General features: G+C 43.3%; 1 protein-coding gene across 1 annotated transcript in view; it reads left to right on the top strand.

Moving 5' to 3' along the window:
* Positions 1-20,137, top strand: part of LOC126267542 (hemicentin-2) — a 1,749,994-nt gene that overhangs the window by 109,809 nt on the left and 1,620,048 nt on the right. The gene's annotated exons all lie outside the window — the stretch shown is intronic.

The following is a 20,137-nucleotide window of genomic DNA, read 5'->3' as shown; positions in this document are numbered from 1 at the left end:
TCCAAATTAAACAATGGGATTATGAAAGTTTTGTGGGTTTTAATATATTAACGTATTATGTGAAACAATAACCAAAAGAAATACGTTCACTGATTTCAGTTTTAAATCAACTTTCCACTTTATCTCCTCAAATGTATCACGTGACTCCGATCTAAACGCGTTTGTAAAGTGTATGTGAAAACCAGTACCGTAAAATTCACAAACGAAATTAAACCTATTCGTGTATGCTTTACATTGAGTCAGTGGTCGAATTGTATCAGAGTAACAATAAATCTAGGAAAACCAACTCTAAGAATTATCACTAATTAATGAGCATGTTGTAATTTTCTTATTTCAATCGTATTTTGTAAACAGTGACAGAAATGGTTCAAAATATAACGTATCAATAAAAATTAATTCATGGTGCTGCACTCTACCTACGTTACTGTAACTGGTGCATCTGTTGATGCTAGTGCTTGACTAAAGTGCTAGTACTTATTCTATATATATATAAAAATAAACTGTCGTATGTATGAAAGATCATCACCCAAGAACGGCTTGAGCGATATGGTTGAGCTTTCTTGTGCGTTCGTTATGTCAGGACAAGGCTTGAATGAAATAAAATTTTTGGAAGATCTACCGAACATTAAAATCAATGTGTGTGTGTGTGTGTGTGTGTGTGTGTGTGTGTGTGTGTGTGTGTGTGTGTGTGTTTTAGCAGTTGTGGATGGCAATGGTATAGTGCATGGTAATGGTATTTTTTGTATGAAAAGTTCTTGACCAATTTACTTCCAATTTTTACACGATACTCTAATGAACGTTCCGACGGACGTGGTTATACATTTTTGTTATATATTAGATACATAAATATATATGTAATGTGTAAGAGGGAAGACGTGGTTAGTAAAATTCTCGAAACGAACTTGATGGATTTACTCTGAAATTTTTACACCATACTCAACTTAATATTTAGACGGACATAGAGAGTGTGATCGAGGAGCTAGACCGTGACAGAGGAGAAGAGGTTTTACATAGAGAGATGGGTGGGAGGAAATGATGTACAGACGGAGAAGGGGGATGAGAAGATGGGCAGAGAGAGCTGCGGCAAAGAATTTGAGATCTATATACAATACCTATACATATTTAGCTATTTCAAAGCATTGCCAGGTTGGCTAGTAATTAATTATTGTAAACAGAATTAATCAAACAGCGTTAATCAACTGTTGTATTGGAATTTTGAGCTCAGTTTCCGTACACACAGAAAATAATGAAGAATGGAGAATACAAATTATTGGTCTTTTTTAATACCCAAACTTGTTCCACGACAGTTCTGACATCCCCAGGAGGTTCTTCTTTTATTTTTCTGAAATGCATACGTACCTACAAATTATGTTTAGGTTATAGACTACGTTAAATCGGATTTTGTTGTTATTATTTTGATGTTATTGAAATCAGCCACAAGTCTAAAGTAGTACACCAAGTCATCTACAAAAAGGACACTTGTTACTCGTATAATATCATCTGCACTCAATTTTTGTTTACGTCTAACATTTATAACATCTGATGTGATAAAAATCGCGGTATGTACCCGTTTCGTGTCTTACCATTGCAGTGTCTGGCTAGCCCTCAGCTAAGGCTAGATTTTATTTATGAGACAAATGTGTTCTTCATGTTATTTTGTAGGTGAACTGACCTGTAGACAGCGTTAAAAACATGTGAGGCTGAAGTGTGGAGAGCTATTTAGTGACTTTGTTATCATGGATAATATTTCTTGTTTTGACAGCGTTTATTCATACTTATGTGTGAATACTGCGTCTTCTTATGTTGCTATAACTTTGATACATGTTTCAGTGCACAATACTACAATGGTAATAGAAAAAACGCGTACTTGCCACGATTTTTACCGAAAATATATATGACAGGTTAGATACAAAACCAAAATTCAATGCAGACTACATTATAATATGCCTCATATTTGCGGATAACAGTGTGTAGTAATTCAGGCTTGTGGCTGGTTTCTATTGGCAGACTCAGTACACATACATAATGTAGAATAAAGGATGAAGTGCATTACAGTTTCAGTAACAACGAAATTCTATACAATATATTCCATATCCTAAACACAATCTGTATGTATTTCAGAAAAAAGAAAGAACCCACTGAGGGTGCCAGAACTCTGGTGAAACATGTCTGGGTGTCGAAGCAAACCAGTAATCTGTCTACTTGTAAAAAGATGAATCTGTCCTCAGTTCTTCAGCATTAATTAAGATTCAGAGTGGAAGACCTTAATTAACAAAAATCTTTAACTACAGAGTTAGCTCCCAGCTAGAGGATCGTAACGAAATCCATTACTCAGTACAAAGTACACAGTAAACATTGACACTCTGAATAGAGAACACGGTCGCCCCTCATTGAGGGGGTGCGGTCACGGCTCACCACAAAGCACGCGGGCCGGCCTGCGGGGTCAGTATTTCACTCGGCTGGCGAGGTAATCAGATTTAATTAGCGCCCGCGCCGGGGGCGGACGTGCCGCCGTGGCGTGCCGCGTCCAAGACGGATCGCCGCCGTGCGTGCCTTTCTTCGTTACGCCGCCCCCAGGTCGTCGTATTCGTCATAGCCGAGGATGAGGCAGCCACGTTCTAGGTCTAATGACCTATCAAAGTGGCGGCAACGCCAGCCCCGCGTCTGTCTGCGTACTGCACAACAGTGACGAACTCTTGTAAGTACTAAGTTGTTTCATACTCCGTTCGCGATGTCCTGTTCTTTGTAGGATCGTATAAGCAAACTTGACTCGTACTCTGGAATAGGAAACGAACTTCTGCTTACAGTTTACACTTCCAATTTTACACGTAAAATGCGGTGTACTAATTTCCAGATGTCCTTCCACATGAAAACCACGACCAGTAGCAGTACCGGTCACACTCCAACAGGCATTCGCTAAATGGAACACTGTACAAGGTATTGTGATTATTGGTACCTTAATATGCGTCTAAAAATCTTCCCTCGTGTTTTTTGCACAGTCGAAACCGCACCACTAAATGTCAGTATAGACTAACCATATTGCGTCCACACGTCTACAATTTAACTCGTGTCCTGCTGCCCAAATGAAAAAAGCGTTACTGAATTGCTCCTGCCGCAAGTATTTGGAGGTACTAAGCAACCTAGAAACATAGAATTGTTAATAGCTATAATTATTTGTTTGAAAATGACACAATACAGATGTACTGTTGTTCAGTACACCGTCCTTAATCACCTATGAAAGATTTTCGCTTGTGCCACTAACAACATGTATATTTTCGTTGACGCTAAAAGAACATACAACTTAACTGAGCAGCCGATATTCTTCAGTGTTTTGGAGGATTTCGGAATACATGAGAAAACTAGTGCAATCAAAACTACTGCAATCAAAACTAGTGCAATGAAAAGTAACAGCAAAACATGTCCGAAGTACAATTTCGTGGGTAAATTTCAAAACCCACTGAGATTAAGACAGGGGCTGAGAAGGAAGACGGACTGTCAGAAGAGATAACGGGAACATGGAAGGAAGTTACGAAAGAAGAAAGATTAGGAGGGATTTCTTCAGTTTCATGATGATGATGATGATGATGATAATGAAGTCTCATACTTCGTAACAGAGCAAGGTCCTAGTGGAGGTGGTTTGCCATTGCCTTCCTCCGACCGTAATGAGGAATGATGATAAGGAAGCTGTATCTGTAAGCGGAGGGCCTACCGTTCGCTCATGATTTGGTTGTTAGCCAACGATAATGAAGCACCTTGAATGATGCTCAAATAACTTCAGGCGATAGCAGAAGAAATGGACCTTATGTTCTCCTCTGAAGAAAAACGTGGGGTACGAACATTATGGAGAAACTCATATGAATACAAGATTTGGAAAAGTCAAGAGAACACGTTAATTCAAGTATCTTTGTGAATGAATTCAACCGAGTGGGCTCGATGAAGAAGCCAAGTACGAGCTAGAAAGATATAACCAACATAGAGGTTAGTAACGAATAGATGTAACAAAAGAATAGTGTCCGACATAGCGAAGATATGGCACTAAATCACGGCTGTTAAGCCAGAAGCGACTTTACAATTCCGAACGTCTGATACTGAATGAGAAAGGAGAACTGGAAGCGCTGAACACGAAGGACAGGAAAATTTTAGGGAAGGTCCTCGGACTGCTAAGAAAGAATCGAAAAGACATTGATGAAAAGGGAAAATGAGTCGTACAAACATGAAGAGAAAGTCATAGATTTAAATTTTATGTGCACTTCTTCAGAATGAGTGAACGCAGATTGACAAAGAAAATCTTCTTTTACATAACCAAACGCAAACACAAAATGGATTGGGGAAATACGACAGGGCGCGGAGGAAGTTGGGATCACTCAGAAAGTGATCTGGAATAAAGAGATAATTCTAACTAAGCTTGACAACTTCAAGAGGTTGTAGGAAAAGCAAAGCACAAGAGCATCTGAACACAGAAGAGGAGTAGAAACTTCAGCGAAGGAACGAAGAGATTCAGGAAGGAGAGAACCACCAAACTAATCGTTTCCTGTGATTCACAGTAGACCGATGACGAGTAATAATCATTTTAAATCTTTTGGGTTTGGTAAGCAAAACAAACACATGGATTAACTGAGGAAGAATCTGAACTGAGTTTCTGTACCATGTTCCTTCGGTGTGTACAACGTACGCGGGAAGTATGTCACCAGTATAAGTCCCCATTCACACTAGCGCATGATTCTGCTGTAAGTATGTGTACATTCCTTACATATTTGCATCTCAAGTCGATTCCGTATGCTTACTCCTTAGAAAGATATCAAGTGACGGAATTCTACCATCCTGAATACCCACTGGACAATGTAACTGCGGAAATCATATTCCCAAAATTTATTGGCCATCTGTAAGGAACCTGATACACATCAGTGTTTGACATTCAGAACTAACGAAGACATGAGTGCCAAGGCTTCCAACTGCATTCAAGATTATCACAGAAGTCATTCTTCTGAGTTATATTTACTTGTCCACTACTACTGTAGGGGAGTTATCTTCCGTAACATGAAGTTTTTACAAAGGCAAGACAGAGATAGTAACTTAAAAAGAAATGTTGCGTTCGTAGTTACTTACTAGTGAAAGAAGATACACATTCATACACGGCTTACCCCACTGAGTTGTCTAGCGCCATAAAACATTGACATAGGAGTCATAAGGTGATATACCGAAGAACTTGTAAGCAGAGCTACAAATAGAGTACAATGATGTATGAAGTAATAACAAATTTAAAACTGAAATATTTGGGGTGATTTAACTAATTTCTCCAAAATTAGTTTCACTCCATGAGCACTTTCTAGTTATTCACACAACACGCATTATTGAAGAGCATGAAACCAGGTATATAATAAAATATTTTATATTTACGTCTTAAGTTATAGCAAAATATTTTCGCGTTCGGAGGATAAAAATGGAAAATGGAATTTCATGACAAGATCCTGCAGCAACAAAAAATGCCTTGGTTTTAATTATTGTCATCCCTTTTCGCATATCATATCTGTAGCACTCTCTCCTCTATTTCGCAATAACACTAAACGAACTTTCCTTCATTGAACTTTTTGGTTGTCCTTTGTCAGTGCTATCTGATGCGGTGCCCTTACCATACAGCAGCACTCCAGATGAGGGAGAACAAGCGTCGACTAAGTAACCTCTTTAGTTGACTTGTTGTGCACGGTCTGGCAGAATCAACAGTAGGATTTCGCTCATGTACTAAGGTGTCTTTGTTACGCATGGTCGAAATAAAAATGCGCACGCTGCACTGAGGAAAGACTGGCATTTGTAATTATAGCGTTGTGCAGTTCGCTGCATCGAAAATTTGCCGTTAAAGGATATTGCAAAAATCGCACCACAGTCCTGCGACTCTTTAATCACCATTTCGAGCTGAAACGCCATGATAAAGCGCAGTCTTAATTTTGCCTTCCCCACAATCATATCTATGTGATAGTTCCAGTTTAAATTGTGAACTCTAAGTATTTAGTTGAATTTTCAGCCTTTAATCTTGTGTGTTTTATCTTGTAACCAAAATTTAGCGGGTTCCTTTTATCACTCGTATAGATGACTTCACACTTTCCATTACATGTAGTCACTTGCCATTTTTCGCTCCACTCTGGTATCTTGTCTAAACCGTTTTGCAATTTATTTTGATCGTCTGATGAGTTTACAGGAGGGTAATTAACAGCATCATCTGCAAACAGTGTAAGATGGCTCCTCAGACTGTCACCTGAATCGTTTATGTAGAGCGGGAACAGCAGAAGATCTGTAACATTTCCTTGTATAAGGCCAGATACTACGTACTTCTGTTTGACTCGATGACTTTTCGTCTACCTTTTCTGACAGAAAATCATGAATCCAATCGCACAGCTTAAACAATAGTTCGTAGAATTTGATTAGGAGTCGCATGTGATGTACACAAACGTTAATAATGTGTTGCTGTTTAAATGCCATATAATTTATTTTCTGGGGACACTTACGTGAATACTACTTACACTTAAACGGCAAGGCAGCTAAGACAGACTACCTCAAATATATCCATTCCGAATAAATACTTCGAGAAGGGTCTTCAGTGAAGCATAGTGGACGATGTGATGAATTTTCTAGCGTACACAAGTAATTTTAAATGTTTCCGCATACAGTATTCTGTGGTATTGTAACAAACTTTCAAAGAGGACTTCGGCTTAACGTATTTGGAATTTTATCGAATAGCAACAAGATAAGAGCACAACAAACCACTGTCCCACAGTCAGGAATAGCCGGTCCAAATAACGTCTATATGCTGTACCAGTTTTAAGCCAATACTTTCACTATAGGGACCGTGTGTTCATTATTATGACTATCACGTACCCAAATTAACACTTGGCTTAATGCTCTAAAGCATCAGTGAATTGAATTTCATGTAGGCTTAAGGCAACACATATCCGTGTTATCCGACATTTTATGCCTTCAGGAGTTATCAGTGTATTCATGTAAATCCGAACACATATGCCTTTACCGATATATCGCACTAACGCAGCAACCGGTGCTTCTTTCGCATAAACTGTGTGGTCTGCACAAGTTGTTTTCGACTTAATGGAATTTTTATATTGTTCGCAAACTGCAACATCACCTGAACTATTCACGCTAATTTAGGTAATAGGTGCATGGTATTTCGGTGTTTCCTGAATATTCCTATGACCAAAAACAGATTCTGTTAACTGGAGTTGGAGGTTTCTTTAGCACTGTTTTTTGAGATCTCGTGGTGAAATCCTCATTCTCTAACAAATTTCTTTATTTCTAACTAAGAAGTGAAGGACCAGCTTTCATATATTTACCTTAAAGGCTTTTAATTTAACGAAATATTTTCTTTAAAATATTCATCCTCTAATTCATTTTCATGTTGAATTTCCAAAAATACTGACATAAACTTTAATTTTTTTCTTGTTTTTCGCTAACTGAGAAGTCAATAACGATTTTCGTAGATGTAACTTTACAAATGCTTTAGTACTTCCTTAATAATGTTTCACTTTCACACAAAAATACAATCTCACCCTCATAAGGTTATATTTATAAAAATACTGAAAGAGGTATTTCTCTATTTCTGACCGATTAACGAAATACCAATTGTTATAGTTCTAGCTTTCAAATTGCCTTAACAGCGTCATATTTTCAAACACTTTTCATGTCCTACTTCACTCAGTAAGGCGTTCTTAAACGATGTTCACAGCGTAAGACCAACAGCCTGTCCAAATTCCAAGTTTCTATCCTCAGTGGTTTTGACTGGACGACGTTCCACGATTAGTCAGTGAGTCAGTCACGACATTTCGTTATACGCATGCAGTGATTATGACTGAATACCTGAACAACTTACGACAAAGTCGCCGTGGATTCGAACTGCAGATGTGCTCTTCACCACAAACACATGGCAACCAGTTTTCCAAATGACCACTATTCATGTGAATGCAGTCTACACGTCCATACGCGTTCAAGAATTCCAGGCGGATTACTAAATCGTTGACAACGATCCACAATACGTTCCGAGAGTTCATCAACAATATTATCTGGGCTGCTATAGACCAAAGCTCTTTAATAGCCCTGCACAAAACTAACAAACGGGGTTCAAGACGACTGCAATAGAACAAGCTTTTAAATAACCCTGCACAAAACAAACCAACGGCGTTAAACAGACGGCGGAGTTGGTAATATCAGGAACATCATCCAAAATAAATTGATCGAAATCAACAGTGTTGTAACCCTGAAATGGTTGCAGTTGCACATATGTCGCATCGGGTTTATTTTAATGCGATTATTTACTTCTTACATAGCCCTCTGACGCCTCCCCCCCCCCCCCCCCGCCCCTCATTATTATTCAAATGCCCTGTATTTCGGGTAGTCAGTCGTAGCTATTTCTTCCTGTGTTTGTTGAAAGGAGACTATTCCCACGTTTGAAGAGCGAACAAGGCGTGGCCATCAAAATAGAACTTTGGTTCTGTTTGGGAGTAAATAGTTACGAATTCAGTATTTCTTGCTTCGTTTCAGTCACTCAACAATATCATTTTCAGAGTGACTTTACACTACCAGAAATGCACGCGAATATTGAAATAGTCAGCTTTTAATCTAGAGTCACGTGAAGATGGTGATGTACCATTACAACACTTGGTCTCATTCAACTACTTAAAAGTATAACCGCGAGGGAAAAAGGAAAAAAAATTCATTAACTTGTTTCAAAATCATACGAGGCCGTGACTATTCAGGCTTTCCCTACAGACCTATTGCAAATACAATTCTAGGGTTTGCCGCCAGATCGGATTGTGTAAATACGATAATATTTCTTCTGTGTAACTGCTCGACATCTTCAGGTGATTGTAGTTGCTGCTGTTACCGCTGCAAGACGCGACTGATGATAATCGCGTGGCTGAGTCAAAATTTATCAGGCCAGGAGAAGGCATTACGCATGCGCGGGAAGACGCTCGTAGTTGGAGAATAGCGTATTCCCATGCATACGTAATTTCTCCTCCTGGCCTGATAAATTTCGACACCGCCAAGAAATTATCCCAAAACCCAGGCGATCATTGTAGGCAAAACCACCCCTTCCTTCCGCCTCCTTGATTTCGATCTCACCGTCTATGGCCGTCCTATCGCCCTCACCCCAACCCTCAAGTACCTTGGCGGCACCCTCGACCGTTGCCTCTCCTGGACCCCCCCATCTCTGGACAATCCAAGTTAAGGCACGCTCCCGACTCCGTCTCCTCAAGCTCCTTGCGGGAAGTACGTGGGGTCTGCCACCCCCCCCCCCCCCCCCCGCCCCCTACCATCCTCCACACCTATAAATCCCTCATCCGCCCTATCCTTTATTACTCCCATCTGGCCTGGATCCCCCCCCCCCCCTACCTTTTATAAATCCCTTCAAATCCTTGAGCGCCATGCTCTCGGCCTCGCCTATCGCATACATCTCCTCTCGCCCACGCGGATCCTGTACGACCTCATTCCGTTCCCCCACCTGCTCCTTTTCCTTGAAAGGATACGGATCCTGTACACCTCCCGCAAACTCGACCCTCCTCACCCGCTTGTCTAGCCCATCCTCTCCCACCCCCTCCCGCTGCCGCGCCTGTATTCCAACGTCCCACCTGGTCTCCATCTCTCCACCCTCCTTACCCTCTCCCAAGGTGGCTTCCGCCATCTCCCCCTCCCTGATGATGTCCTCCTCCCCTCCATCTACTCCTCCTATCAACTTTGATCCTCCCCGCCCCCACTTCCTGTATCCTCTCCTTCTGTCAGGTCTCCGTAGACATTCTGCAAGTGCCTATGAATATCTGCGATGTTCTGATTTTCCGCAAAAACAAACTCAGTGGCATCCCTGTTAGGAACGCATTTTCATTGCAGACGTCATTTTGAAGGCTATGTATAGAACTTTCACCTATCGGAATTTCAGGAAACTGTAAGGTTTGAAGCGCGAATATTCCACTGTGCCCCTTAAGAAATTTTATTTTTTTCTACCAAAGTAGACTGGGGAAAAAAAATTATTGCATTACTTACTGAACGTTCTTCGCATGTTGTCTCTACACACAGAACGTACAGTAACCACAGTCACATCGAGTGAGTCACCACCGTAGGGCGCTGTTATTTCCAGGCACACTTTGCAAAATTACTTGGATGAGTCGGAAAGCCCTCTCACTAGCGTCTCGCCCGGCTTCGCCTGTGTTTTTTCGCCCGTCCGTCAGGCGGGCGGCGGTAAAAATGTGCTCACTGATAGGCCTGAAGGATGGGGCTCCGGCGGCACAGTAAATATCGCCGCCGATGTCTCACCGGCGCGGCTGGGCGCGGAGCTGCGAGAGACGCAGACGGAGCCGCGGAGCGGGCGCGGGCGGCGAATACAAAGGGCGGGAAGGCACCTCAAGTGCGGATCTGTCTGCAGCGGGCGCGGGGCGCGCGCAAGACAAACGACTCGCGCCGTCATCAGGGGAAATACATCACGCGCCGCGTCATAAGCACGCTTGCCGCTGTAATGACGCGCCAGAGGTAGCGCCCGCTGCCGGGCAGGGGGCGTTCGGCGACGCCCGCCACTTCCGCCTCGTGCAGGGCCAACAAATTTGGCTCGCAGGTGACGTAAACACCGACCACTGGAAAATGAGTCCGTCAAAAGCGTAACACCATTTCGTAACACTACCTATCCGAAATTACGTCCCTCCCCCTCTCCTCCGCCGGCCGTGGTGGCCGAGCGGTTCTAGGCACTACAGTCTGGAACCGCGCGACCTCTAGGGTCGCAGGTTCGAATCCTGCCTCGGGCGTGAATATCTTTGATGTACTTAGGTTAGTTAGGTTTAAGTAGTTCTAAGTTCTAGTGGACTGATGACCATAGATGTTGTGTCTCATAGTGCTCAGAGCCATTTGAACCATTTTGAAACCTCTCCTAAGGCTAGAAAAATATATTCCTAAATGGAGTTATCAGCATGCTCAATCCGACAGTCAGGCCTGTCAATTTGGTATCAATTTGAATAAAGTAATTTGTAATGGATATTAGCATGCGTATCGGATCTACATCTACATCTACATGACTACTCTGCAATTCACATTTAAGTGCTTGGCAGAGGGTTCATCGAAACACAATCATACTATCCCCCTACTATTCCACTCCCGAACAGCGAGCGGGAAAAACGAACACCTAAACCTTTCTGTTCGAGCTCTGATTTCTCTTATTTTATTTTGATGATCATTCCTTCCTATGTAGGTTGGGCTCAACAAAATATTTTCGCATTCGGAAGAGAAAGTTGGAGACTGAAATTTCGTAAAAACATCCATCCCAACTCGTGTATCATATCTGCCACACTCTCTCCCCTATAACGTGATAATACAAAAGGAGCTGCCCTTTTTTGCACCCTTTCGATGTCCTCCGTCAATCCCACCTGGTAAGGATCCCACACCGCGCAGCAATATTCTAACAGAGGACGAACGAGTGTAGTGTAAGCTGTCTCTTTAGTGGACTTGTTGCATCTTCTAAGTGTCCTGCCAATGAAACGCAACCTTTGGCTCGCCTTCCCGACAATATTATCTATGTGGTCCTTCCAACTGAAGTTGTTCGTAATTTTAACACCCAGGTACTTAGTTGAATTGACAGCCTTGAGAATTGTACTATTTATCGAGTAATCGAATTCCAACGGATTTCTTTTGGAACTCATGTGGATCATCTCACACTTTTCGTTATTTAGCGTCAACTGCCACCTGACACACCATACAGCAATCTTTTCTAAATCGCTTTGCAGCTGATACTGGTCTTCGGATGACCTTACTAGACGGTAAATTACAGCATCATCTGCGAACAGTCTAAGAGAACTGCTCAGATTGTCACCCAGGTCATTTATATAGATCAGGAACAGTGGAGGTCCCAGGACGCTTCCCTGGGGAACACCTGATATCACTTCAGTTTTACTCGATGATTTGCCGTCTATTACTACGAACTGCGACCTTCCTGACAGGAAATCACGAATCCAGTCGCACAACTGAGACGATACCCCATAGCTCCGCAGCTTGATTAGAAGTCGCTTGTGAGGAACGGTGTCAAAAGCTTTCCGGAAATCTAGAAATACGGAATCAACTTGAGATCCCCTGTCGATAGCGGCCATTACTGCGTGCGAATAAAGAGCTAGCTGCGTTGCACAAGAGCGATGTTTTCTGAAGCTGCTGTTTAAAAAATTACCCCGTCATACGTCGTGAAAGCAAATGCAAAGCTCGACCTGACCCACCCGCTGGTTCATGTCCTTCGACTGCTGTTGTGCCCAAGGATGTTAATAATGAAGTCAGCAATCTATACCTACATCTCCACTCTGCAAGCTTCCTTATAGAGCGAAGGTACCTTTCGTCACTTCCTCCGTTTCCTGTCCCTTTGGCAAGTCGTCCGCGAGAAGAACTATGTACTGGAGTATCATTTCATTTCCTAGCAGGATACCTTTGGTTGCCGTCCGCAGCATCCCTACAGCATAGCGGTATATCGAAGATATTACACACGCTGTTGCGTTGCCCCTCATGGCAGGAATTTCTCGCTCACATTTCAGCAAGATAATGTTCACCCGCACGCTACGAGAGTTTCTGCTCCTTGTCTTCTTCCCAGAAGTGTCTTCCGAACTGAAAACATTTGGAGTATAACGGGCTGGACCCTCTAACCATCTCGCAATTTTGTCGATTTAACGCGCCAGAATTTCGTGTGATATCTCTCAGGAGGACATCCAAAGATCCTTGTCAAGCCGAATAACTCCTTCATAAGAGCCAGAGGTGGACCAAGGCGTAATCGTGTAGTTCTTTATCTTGAATAAATGATCAATTTTTTTCTGGAATTATAAACATACGTTTGTCCGTGGATGTATATCATATCTGCCATTTGGGTCCCATTCGGATAATTCCGTTTTATCTTAGATTGTAATTTCCGCTATGTCTTCAATGCACCAGAATTATAAGGGTTGGATACGTGAACTGGGATATGTGTGAGTTTTCACGAGTACGTTAGTGAAGTGTTTTGTTAGGACATCTTCAGGGGGGGGTTCCTCCTCCGGTGAGTCTTGCCGAAACCGGAGGAGAAACACCCCTCTGAAGATGTCCAGCGCAGCTCGGGACGAAACGTTAGGAGCTGAAGAGTTTCATGGACCACGACCTTACATCCCGGAAGGTTTACCAGAAGATATGTCATCCGGTGGTGGAAGCCTTCACCCTATGTTTTGTTAGGAGTTTGTGGATTTGTCTGCTTCGTTATTCAGTCGGTTGTTATAGAAAAGCCTCAGGCATGCTGGGTTGAAATTTTACGTATCTTTTTAGCATTGAGAGCCTTAATCATTTCACTATTAAATCTTACAGCCTCACCTCCAGAATTACGAACTCACAAGCGCTACATCCATGCAGGGACAAGGACATCTATATAAGACATCAGGTGGGTGGATAATTACAGAATTTTAGTATTCTGTCTTGATGAGGGCACAGTAAAAACTTTTCCCATGAATGGCTGCATAGCCGCCTTGCCCGAGCGGTTCTAGGCGCTTGAATGTGGAACCGCGCGACCGTTACGGTCGCAGCTTCGAATACTGCCTCGGGTATGGATGTGTGTGATCTCAGATATAAGTCCCATTGTGCTCAGAGCCCCTTCAACAATTTTGAATGTCTGTATATCCATTGCAAATAGGAACAGTTACATGTTATCTGTGGTAACACATAGGAGGAAATGTGCGAATCTGCAAAGCGCGTTTAGCACTGGACACTTACTGCATTCGTCACATTCCGTTGTTATAAGCGTTTAGTTCTTTCCATGACAGTTGATTCATTCATTTTTATCTTCATAAAAATCCTGATTGGTCATGCGTTAACAAGCAAATTAGACAGATTAGTAAACCAAAATAATTTCATGCTAAATTTGTGAATGTAAAATTATTTGGGATTAGTAGCAACGAAAGGAGCTGTTACATCAGATATCGGACGCACATGAATCAATGAGGCAACAGGAAATTTGCCACAATCGTAAACCAGGCTACAGACGAATTATACAGCGAAAAAGCTACGAGAATCACTTCAGTCATTGTGTTGGATGACCATTCGCAAGGAAACTGCTAAAACGAGCCAATCCATATCAGATTTCGTCCTAAAAAAGGACAGTTTGCAGTTACAGAATAAACAAAAACTTGAGAATTTAAACTACGGCCATGTAAATATGGCTCAGTGCACCGCAGTGGGCAAAAAGAAATTAACAAATAGTAGGGGAAAACGAATAGTATCAGATATTGATAATTCTGAAGAAAGATCGTTAACGACAGCTTGCAATGTGAAAAGACCTGGAATTCCAGTACTGACTGGAAAAGTTAAATTATCGTGTACTTATGGTAAACGAACACTGGCTACCATATGGAGAGTTAGAATTAGTAACGAAATGAAAATGAGCGAGTTAATGTTCGCTCCGAAACCAACACGATACATGTTCGTGTGTCTGTCTACATTCATAAAATACTTAAAGTAAATTATAAAATAAAAAATGTAAGTGGAATTTGTACAGACTGTAATTCTGAAGCTCAGATGTACTCTCCCAAAATTAGAAATTATAACTGTGTCTAACTCCCAATCTCAATGAAGACCTACTCACCGGAAGTCTTGAGAAATTGTCATAATTCTCAACAATGACAACTGAAGAGTGATAATATTTGGTGACATTAATATCAGTTTTATGCTTAAAATTAGAACTGTCAGCTGTTTATTAAGACATTACTATCACTCAACGTTTGCTGTAAGGCTCTACACGACAAGCCCACAATGCTGACCAGATGTCTGGGTAATGTCTCCTGTAATTTTTAGATAAGCAGCATGCAGTATAACACAATTAAGGGAGGTAAAACGTCAAACAGGCCGACTTGGAGCAGGAGAGGCACCACACGACATTTTAATTTCCAATGGCTATACTTTTACAAATAAATTCATAAAATTTTGTCAATACGACCAGTAAGGATTCAGGATTCAAACTCATAGCAATATAAGTTCAAAAGTATAACAAAATAAATTTTTTTACGTGTGAGATTCCATAATTTTTTACTTACTATTGGCTGTATTTGTTGCTATAAGTACACATTTCTTCACAAGTAAGAGAGATTCTTCGATGAATTTTGTACGACATACACTCCTGGAAATGGAAAAAAAAAAATACATTGACACCGGTGTGTCAGACCCACCATACTTGCTCCGGACACTGCGAGAGGGCTGTACAAGCAATGATCACACGCACGGCACAGCGGACACACCAGGAACCGCGGTGTTGGCCGTCGAATGGCGCTAGCTGCGCAGCGTTTGTGCACCGCCGCCGTCAGTGTCAGCCAGTTTGCCGTGGTTGACGGACTTTGAGCGAGGGTGTAGAATGGGCATGCGGGAGGCCGGGTGGACGTACCGCCGAATTGCTCAACAGGTGGGGCGTGAGGTCTCCACAGTACATCGATGTTGTCGCCAGTGGTCGGCGGAAGGTGCACGTGCCCGTCGACCTGGGACCGGACCGCAGCGACGCACGGATGCACGCCAAGACCGTAGGATCCTACGCAGTGCCGTAGGGGACCGCACCGCCACTTCCCAGCAAATTAGGGACACTGTTGCTCCTGGGGTATCGGCAAGGACCATTCGCAACCGTCTCCATGAAGCTGGGCTACGGTCCCGCACACCGTTAGGCCGTCTTCCGCTCACGCCCCAACATCGTGCAGCCCGCCTCCAGTGGTGTCGCGACAGGCGTGAATGGAGGGACGAATGGAGACGTGTCGTCTTCAGCGATGAGAATCAGGACTGCATACGACCGAGGCACACAGGGCCAACACCCAGCATCATGGTGTGGGGAGCGATCTCCTACACTGGCCGTACACCTCTGGTGATCGTCGAGGGGACACTGAATAGTGCACAGTACATCCAAACCGTCATCGAACCCATCGTTCTACCATTCCTAGACCGGAAAGGGAACTTGCTGTTCCAACAGGACAATGCACGTCCGCATGTATCCCGTGCCACCCAACTTGCTCTAGGAGGTGTAAGTCAACTACCCTGGCCAGCAAGATCTCCGGATCTGTCCCCCATTGAGCATGTTTGGGACTGGATGAAGCGTCGTCTCACGCGGTCTGCACGTCCAGCACGAACGCTGGTCCAACTGAGGCGCCAGGTGGAAATGGCATGGCAAGCCGTTCCACAGGACTACATCCAGCATCTCTACGATCGTTTCCATGCGAGAATAGCAGCCTGCATTGCTGCGAAAGGTGGATATACACTGTACTAGTGCCGACATTGTGCATGCTCTGTTGCCTGTGTCTATGTGCCTGTGGTTCTGTCAGTGTGATCATGTGATGTATCTGACCCCAGGAATGTGTCAATAAAGTTTCCCCTTCCTGGGACAATGAATTCACGGTGTTCTTATTTCAATTTCCAGGAGTGTAGAATCCATACTTACAGGTGTATGAAACTCTATAATTTATTTAATTAGTGAAAAAATGAACGAGTTGTTACATTTTAAACATCATCTTTAGAAAAAAACTCAAATTTTATTGTTAATTATCTCAATTTTAGCACAGTTCTTAATAGATTAGGAATACGTATAGACCCACAATGGAAATTAAATGTCCTGTGGTGCCTCTCCTGCTCCAAATCGGGCAGTTTGACGTCCTACCCCCCTCAAACTGCACTCATGCTCATAAGTTAAGGATAATGTTGACGCATAGCGAAAGAATACTCTGCTGGGCCGTTTGCAGGTTTAAATCAGCTCGGGGTATGACCATGCAGTGCATTTGACCTGCGGCCATCGCACGGTGGCGCTGGCAGCAGTCCACATACGCAGAGGTGTGCAGGTGCATGTCAGAGTACGGTGCAATGAGTAAGTGTGCAGACGTTTTCAGACGCGCTGATGGTGACTGTGTGTTGAAAATGACTCAAAGAACACATACTGATGACGTTATGAGCGATAGAATACTAGGGCGACAGGAGGCTGGTCAAACACAGCAGGTCATAGCACGGGCCCTCCGTGTGCAACAAAGAGGTGATCTCAAGATTATGGCAACAGGAAACGTGACCAGGCGCTACACTCCGGGACATCCACAGTGTACAACACCACAAGAAGACCGATATCTCGCCATCAGTGCCCGCAGGCTGCCACGGAATTCTGCAGGTAGACTTGCTCGGAACCTTACCGCAGTCACTGGAACAGTTGTCTCCAGACACACAGTCTACAGGCAACTGAACAGACATGATTTATTCGCCCAGAGACAATGTGCATTCTACTGACCCCTGGTCACAGGAGAGCCTGTAAAGCCTGGTGTCAAGAACACTGTACATGGTCATAGGAACAATGGCCCCAGGTTATGTTTACGGACGAGTCTAGGCATAGTCTGAACAGTGATTCTCGCCAGATTTTCATGTGGCGTGAACCAGGAATGAGGTACCAACCACTTACTGTCCTTTAAAGAGTCCTGTATGGAGGTTGTGGTTTGATGGTGTGGGGTGGGCTTATGTCTGGTGCACGTACACCCCTGCATGTCTTTGACAGAGGAACTGTAACAGGTCAGATGTATCGGGACGTCATTTTGCATAAGTATGTCCGCCATTTCAGTGGGGCAATGGGTCCCACCTTCCTCCTGATGGATGATAACAAACGGCCCCGCCGAGCTGCCATCCTTGAGGAGTACCTTGAAACAGAAGATATCAGGCGAATTGGGTGGCCTGCCTATTCTCCAGACCTTAACGCCATGGAGCACGTCTGAGATTCCTTCGGTCGACATATCGCTGCACGTCTTCAAACCCCTACGACACTTCAGGAGCTCCTACAGGCACTGGTGCAAGAATGGCAAGAATGGGAGGCTATACCCCAGTAGCTGCTGGAACGGCTGATCCAGATTATGCCAACCCGTTGTGCGGCCTGGGTACGTGTGCTGGGTGATGATATCCCATATTGACGTCGGAGTATATGCGCATCGAACAGTGGCGTTTTGTGGCACACGTGTTTCGGGACGGTTTTCTCAACTTATCACCAATACCGAAGACTTACAGATCTGTGTTGTGTGTGTGTTTCGTATGTGCCTCTATTATCTGCGACAGTTTTGTGTAGTGCTACGTTGTGTGGCACGACATTCTGCAATTATCCTTATTTTAGGAGCATGGGTGTAGTTATTTCTATGAAGGTCTGTGGCTCAGAGCCACTTAGGTAATAAAGCAGATACCTATAAGGAATGAGTAACCAGATCCATTAAACAACTGAAACTAAAGAAACTGAAATCTACATTTAGTTTAATAGACTGGTACGAAGCGGTTTCTCATCATATGGAAACTAATGAGTTAGTCAAAAGGTTTAGGTACGCTGACTGGAATGTTTGAAGAAATATGCACTAATCAATGCAAGCGAAACCTGTTTCCTAAAGTAGTAACTTTAAAACACTCGCCACAACCAAATAGCACAAAACTCTTGATGCTACTGCATTCTGTTCACCGGCAGAACAATATTTCGAATATAATAACCAAATATATCCTGAACACTACAGATTCAGTGCTGCCCTCTCTAAAGGGAAAACATGTGACAACATTGTAACGAAAGTATACGGTTGCTTTGAGGATACGTCAGTAACCTGCGCAACGGTGCTGTATCTGTGGAAAGCCTTTCTTGCAGTGTCTACCATCGCAGTAAGGAAGTTACAGTGCTGTGAAACAGGAGAGAATGCCCTCCGCCTACTGCAGTCATACATAAATAATAGGAAACCGTCATTATACGTAAATAACAAAAAAATCATATTTTTCCTTGTTGCAAATGGTTTGCTCCTAGGCTCCGTTATTGGGCCCTTAAATACGTACGGTGTGTCCATAATGAAAATTCCTATTTCAAAAACGCTGTACGAAAAGAACCACTGCTCAGATTGACGTCAAATTTGAGGAACATTTTACTGACGCAGCAGGAATGTCATGAAACAAAAAAGAAAAAGTACGATAATCAGACCGATGGATGGTGCTGTAGGGGTCAAAATGTGTACACCAAGAGACGCGCAGCAAGCAGCTGTTCCACAGTTTGCGTTTAGACGCGCAACACGTCTGCCTCCATGACGGATCGCGCGCTGCTGGTGAAGGTCTTAAACAAGAACGGTAACTGTGTGCCAACAGTTCAGCAGACGTTCTACACAGTGAAGTGCGAGAATAAAGGCATTAGTATAATGTACACTAAGGGTCGGAGAAATTGATTACAAAACTCGAAAAGACAGGTTCTTTTAATATGTGGTGTGGCGGAGGGGATGAAGCAGTTGAACCGACGTCTGTCAAAGATTTGGCCACAGCACTGCAGAAGGAGTAGAGCCATGGCCTGCAGACTTGCAGTGGCGGGGAATTGCCAGAAATTTGGTCATGCCCTCGATCAAGGTGCATAAAATCATACGAAACATCTTACACTGCTATCCATACAAAATCTCCCACGTTCAAGACTTGTTCCCCGCTAACCCGCCAGCAAAACAAACGTTCGCTCTGGAATTTATTGATCTCATGGAAATCGACAGTGAATGGTCATGGAACATTTTGTGGGCATACGAACCCCATTTCCATCTCTAGTGACACGTCAGTACGCACAATTGCCGAATTTGGGTAACGGAAAAACCACACGCCGCACTTCATTCTGCCAAGGTGACTGTGTTGCCGATTGACGGCATCTTTTATCGTTAAGGCCATATTGTTTTCTAGGAGATAATTCCTGTGGGTCCTGTTACCTGTACTGTCAAAGGTAAAGGCTATGAGCGTCGTTTTTGCACCAACGTCATTCCAGCCCTTCAACAGTAGAAACATTTTTGTAGCACTATTCCGCTCATTGCACGGCCAGTGAAGCGTCCGCTGCAGAGGCAAGTCGGTATTATCAGGCTTCATTTCCTTACAGCTTTGCCATCCATATCACCTAATCTTTATGCTCTTAACTTCTGGTTGTGGCATCATCTGAAAGATGTGTTCAGTGCTGTAGTTACAAACATAGCTGAACTGAAGGCACGCATTGCGCAACGACTTCTGAACATGTCCTCAAAGACGCTCCGATATGTTGTCGCATGTGCTGTTTCTCGAATTCAACTCGTAGCAGGAAACGGTGGACAGAATTTTGAACATATTTTGCGGCACTCTCATAAAAATTACAGAC

The sequence above is a fragment of the Schistocerca gregaria genome, chromosome 4, assembly GCF_023897955.1.
Source record: "Schistocerca gregaria isolate iqSchGreg1 chromosome 4, iqSchGreg1.2, whole genome shotgun sequence".
NCBI lineage: Eukaryota > Metazoa > Arthropoda > Insecta > Orthoptera > Acrididae > Schistocerca > Schistocerca gregaria.
This window is presented reverse-complemented; position numbering and strand designations above follow the sequence as displayed.